At 39.0% G+C, this 5,000-nt stretch overlaps 1 protein-coding gene and 1 long non-coding RNA gene across 3 annotated transcripts in view; both read left to right on the top strand.

The window, feature by feature from the left end:
• LOC123515239 (proline-rich protein 12-like) overlaps positions 1 to 5,000 on the top strand; it is a 613,955-nt gene that overhangs the window by 498,662 nt on the left and 110,293 nt on the right. The gene's annotated exons all lie outside the window — the stretch shown is intronic.
• The window catches only part of LOC123515240, an 18,969-nt gene continuing 15,657 nt past the window's right edge, over positions 1,689 to 5,000 (top strand). Inside the window, exon 1 of the long non-coding RNA XR_006677840.1 lies at positions 1,689 to 1,724. This is a non-coding gene — a long non-coding RNA (uncharacterized LOC123515240). The remainder of the gene's footprint in view (positions 1,725 to 5,000) is intronic.

Here is a 5,000-nt window from a genome sequence, read left to right as displayed (position 1 = left end):
GTAGCAACAGTAATATTAGTGGTAGCAACATTTGTAGTAGTTGTAGTAGTATAGTCATAGCAGCAGCAGTAGTAGTAGTAGCAGTAGCAGTAGTGATCGCAGTGATAATGCAGTATGAAGGCTGAAATGTAAACGAATATATAACCAATCTTACATATGAATGCCACACAAAGAAACCGTGGAAATAAGACACTCACATATTTTCCAGACAATTTCCAGGTGGTTTCCTCACAAAGTAATACCCAGAAGCAAACCAGCACCATTCACCAAACACCAATACACATCCACAACACACCAACACTCTATATAAAACCAACACAACCTTTACTTTCAAGCCATTTACTCTGAAATATATAGAATTGCATGGCTGGATTGTTTGGACGTGGAGGTCGTGGTGGAGGAGGAGGAGGAGGAGGTGAAGGTAAGGCACGGAAGTAGGTGGTGCGCGCAGGTGTGAAGGTAATAAGAGGCGCTCAGGTGTGTAGCGTTGGAATGAGTGGTACAAATAGCAAGCCTGCCAAGCCATATCGAGGTTATGAAGAGGAGAAAGCCACAAATACAATTACTAATCCATTAATCCGTCCCGGCACTGGAAGGAAGGGAGGAGGAAGAGCAGTGAGGGAGCAGAAGGGCGTGAACCGTGAGTGTGCCAGACAGGTGTGCAGAGAGAGGTTGTTTGGGGAACGAGGAGAGGTAAATAGGTGAACATTAGAGAGCTGAAAATGAGGAAAGAAGAACATTAGAGATGAAAGCAAGGAGAGGAGCGAAAGTACATTGTAGAGTGAGATAAAAGCAAGGAGAGAGACGAAAGTACCTACATTATAGAGTGAGATGAGAGTAATCGTACGTTTTAGAAGAGAAGAGAGATAACGAGAGAGGTAATTTGAGGATCAAGGAGAGATGAAGAAGAGAATACATTTTAGAGAAGTTAAGAGAGGGAGAAAGTGAAAAAAAATTAGAGATGATTTTATAAACATGGCGAGATAAAGAAGAGACGATGTTTGAGAGACAAAGAGATAATTAAGAGATCATGATAGAGATACAAAAAGTGGCGCCATTTTGAGAACAAGAAGAGATAAGAAGAGAACACTATATGGAAACGTAAACAAAGACAAGAAGAAATAAAAAGATAGATAAGATACGAAATAAGAAAAACGAAAAAAAAACAAAACAAAACTAGAAGAGCGATGAAATATGAAGCTTTACAGGTAGGAAGAAATTGAGGAACAGAACATAAATAGAATTGATGGTAAAGATGATGATGACGGTGATGATGGATGATAATGCTAAGCTGACAGGTGTGAAAAATATACCCTGATCACCTTTCCTTTTTCCTCCCCTCCCTCTTCTTTCTTTTCCTGGTGGTGATGGAGGGAAAAGGCAAAAGTTAAAGAGATTCCAGCCTCAGGTAACAAAACGGAGCTCCAGGTAAATATACGATGGATATACAGGTGAAGACAGGTATATACAGGTACAGATATGGAAGTGGAGGATGGGTACGACACACACCTTTTCCTCTATCCATCTCAAGGTCATGACCACCGCACGACCTCTTCGGTATTCTGACCTTTGTGGCTGTCTTGCTTAAGCCTTTTGTTACAGGGAAGGCAGATTGGGAAAGTCATGGAATTAGGAAGAGAAGAATAAAAAGTGGGGTGTCATTCTAGATCTCTGTGTGTGTTTGAGAGAGAGAGAGAGAGAGAGAGAGAGAGAGAGAGAGAGAGGTGAGAGGAAAAAATGTGTCTTGTTTTGAAGGAATTTATGAATGTGAAACTTAGAAGAGTAAAATATTTGAACAATCGAAACAATAACATAAAGAAAATATTTGAGCTTTTAGAATTTAGAACAAGAAAATAAAAGTGATTTGACTGTTCACGATAAGACAAAAAAATATTACATGAATATCCACAACAAGAAAAGAAAAGATTTGAAGATTCTGAACCCCGAAAAAAATATTTGATCATTCAGAACAAGAAAAAGAAATTATCCAAACATTCCTTTTAACAACAGCGATCAAAAAAATTTAATTCTTCTCAACACTTTTCTAGTCAAAACTTGGAAAAATAAGAAAAAAAATGAAAACCCGCGTGAAAGAAATCGAACCATTCAGGAAAATAGAGAAAGGAGATAACAAGCCTCATTATCTTTAATATTCTGCGGTGAAGGGAATGGTGGAAAATAGACACGTATACACCTAAATCTCACCTGTACTTTAGTAATAATTAAAGAGAAAGGCAGGTAAAAGAGCGGAAAATAAAGAAAAAAATACAAAAAAAAAACTATAAAGATATAAAAAAAAAAAACTACATGCAAGCACCAAAGTCTCACCTGTGATAATTAGAGAGACAGGTAAAGGAGCGTGGAAAGTAAGGGAAAAAATTTGTAAAAGAAAAAAAATCCAAATATATTTTTTAATGTCACGAAAAGTTGGCGTGCTTTCCAGGAAGTTATCAAGAAAAAGAGTAACCCTTTGTGCCCTTGTGGAGAGATATAAAAGTAGGGAAAGTTAGTAAAAAGTAAGAAAAAAGTACCTGCAGTGTTAAGTGTTCGCGTGCACTCCAGGAAGTTATAAAGAGAAAGACTTTTTTCTTTTCTTTTTTTCTTTTTCCTTTTTTTCTTTAGTCTGCTTTCGTGAGTTTATTAGTGTGACGGTGATGATGAAAATGGCACGTCTTTCTTCGTCACTCAATTGTGTGTTAGTGCATATTCTTCATCTTTGTGTTAATCTTTTCCATTCCCTTATTTTTCTCCCACAATGATAGTGACGTGCTTTCTCTTCTCTTCTTTACTCATCTTAGGCGTACAAACTTAACTTAAATGGTCTTTGTCATGCAAGCTTAATCTTCATATTCAGTCTTTTTTCATACCATATCACATCACCTCACTCTTCCAAACTTCTCTTCTCAGACTTAACCTTCCTTTCTATCTCTTCCTTTTACTCATTTTAGTAGTACAAATTTAACCTAACTCGTCTCAGCCACACAAGATTAATTTTCATATCAAGTGTTTTTCTTCTTAACTGTATCATCATCTTGGTCTTCCAATCTTCCTTTCCTATTCTTAACCTTCCACACAGTAGCAGTAATCAACGGAGTCTTCCTTCCTCACGTCTCAGTCATAGAAACTTATCTTCACTTCATATATTCTCCTTTTTTTACACTATTATTTCATATCCAGCCCTAACCTTCCCCCACAGTGACAGTATAACCCGTAATCTTCCTTCCTTACGTCTCTCAGTCATACAAACTTATCTTCACTTCCTATCTTCTCCTTTTTTTTACATTCTTTTCTTCTCTTTCAAGCCCTAACTTTTCCCACAGCGTCAATATAACCCGTAGTCTTCCTTCTTCATGTCGCTCAGTCATACTAACTTAACTTTATTTCATATCCACTTCTTTTTACCCTCTATCTCACTTCTATAACCTCCTTTCCGCACTGCACCTTCCCCACCACGACAAAACTCCCTGCAGTCTTCCTTCCTCGCCATCTCAGTCATACAAACTTAACATCATATACACTCCACACTAGCTTATAACCCTCCAACCTTGTGTTCCGACCCTTAACCTCCCCCACAGTGGCAGTGATGCGCCTGGTCCTGCCTTCCTGCTTATCTCTTGGCGTGGAGTGGGTCATACATTCCTGCCCTGAGAAGTACAAGCAACAGAAATGTGGCTTATCTCCCACCTACCACCTTGAGGGAGTCACCGCCACACACTGCTGAGATTTGAGCTGGGAGGGGAGTAGTCAGGAAGTGAAGGTGGAAGGAAAGGGAGCGAAGATGAGAGGAACAGACGGAAGGAAGGAGGGATAAGAAAGAAAAGGAATGAAAGAAGGAAAGAACAGGAGTGAAGGAAAGGGCATGGAGAAATGATGGATGGATGGATGGAAAGTGTAAGACGAAGGAAGGCATGGAAGAAAGGAAAATAGGAGCAGGAGAAACTAAAGAAAGGAAACAAGATAAGGAGAAGAGGCATGAAAGGGCAGGAAAGAAAGTGAAAGAAGGAAAGGAAAAAGAACGAAAAGAGTGAAATTAAACAAGGAAGAAAAGCTGACAAGAACCATTAATGAAGGAAGGAAAGAAGAGAAGAGCTGAAATGAAGCGCGCGCGCACACACACACACACACACACACACACACACACACACACACACACACACACACACACACACACACACACACAGAGAGAGAGAGAGAGAGAGAGAGAGAGAGAGAGAGAGAGAGAGAGAGAAGCAGATATACAGGCAGACAAAGAAACCGAAACCAGAATCTTAGGAACAAAGCAAGCGGCGAAATAATAACATATATCTTTCATCATTACTGCCAATTTAGAGAGAGGCGAAGCGAGGTGGACTGAGAGAGAGAGAGAGAGAGAGAGGGTGGAGACGGTGGGTGTGTGGGCGCTGGCTGTGAACGACGTAGTGGAAGTGAAAGGGGTCAAGGTGGAGATGGAAAGGTGGACCTGTGTGGATGTTTGTGTGTAGACTCTGGCATTGTGAGGGAGAAGGAGTGGAAGGCAAGAGGAACAGTATGAAAGAAGTTTTATATATTTTGAAGGGAAAAACTGGAGCAGGTGAAGCAATGTATGTTATGAATGATGAAAGATAACTGAAAGACGGAATAGATGTAAGGAAGGAAGAGATCAAAAGCGGAATAAAGGAGTAGTAGGGAATATAGAGAAGAAAGACTGGGAATAGGAGAAAATCAGTCACTAGAAATGATACAGGAACAAGAGAATAATAGGAAAAGGAAAGAAATATGTGTTATGAAAGGAGAGAAAAGGTTAGAATAGAGGAACAATAGGGAGACACATTAGAAAGCATTAAATTTCTCGATACTATAATTAAGAAGAAAAAAATAAAGAAGACAAACTGAAATATAAGAAAATCAGTCACTTTTAATAATACTAGAATAGAAAAATAAGAAGAATAATAAAGAAATAGGGTGTTATGGGAGGAGAGAAGAGACTGGAACATCAAGGGAGTAACATTAGTAAGCATTAA

This window comes from Portunus trituberculatus, chromosome 38, assembly GCF_017591435.1.
Source record: "Portunus trituberculatus isolate SZX2019 chromosome 38, ASM1759143v1, whole genome shotgun sequence".
Taxonomy (NCBI): Eukaryota; Metazoa; Arthropoda; class Malacostraca; order Decapoda; family Portunidae; genus Portunus; species Portunus trituberculatus.
The sequence above is the reverse complement of the archived record's forward strand: the minus strand, read 5'-3'. Positions and strand labels throughout refer to the sequence as shown.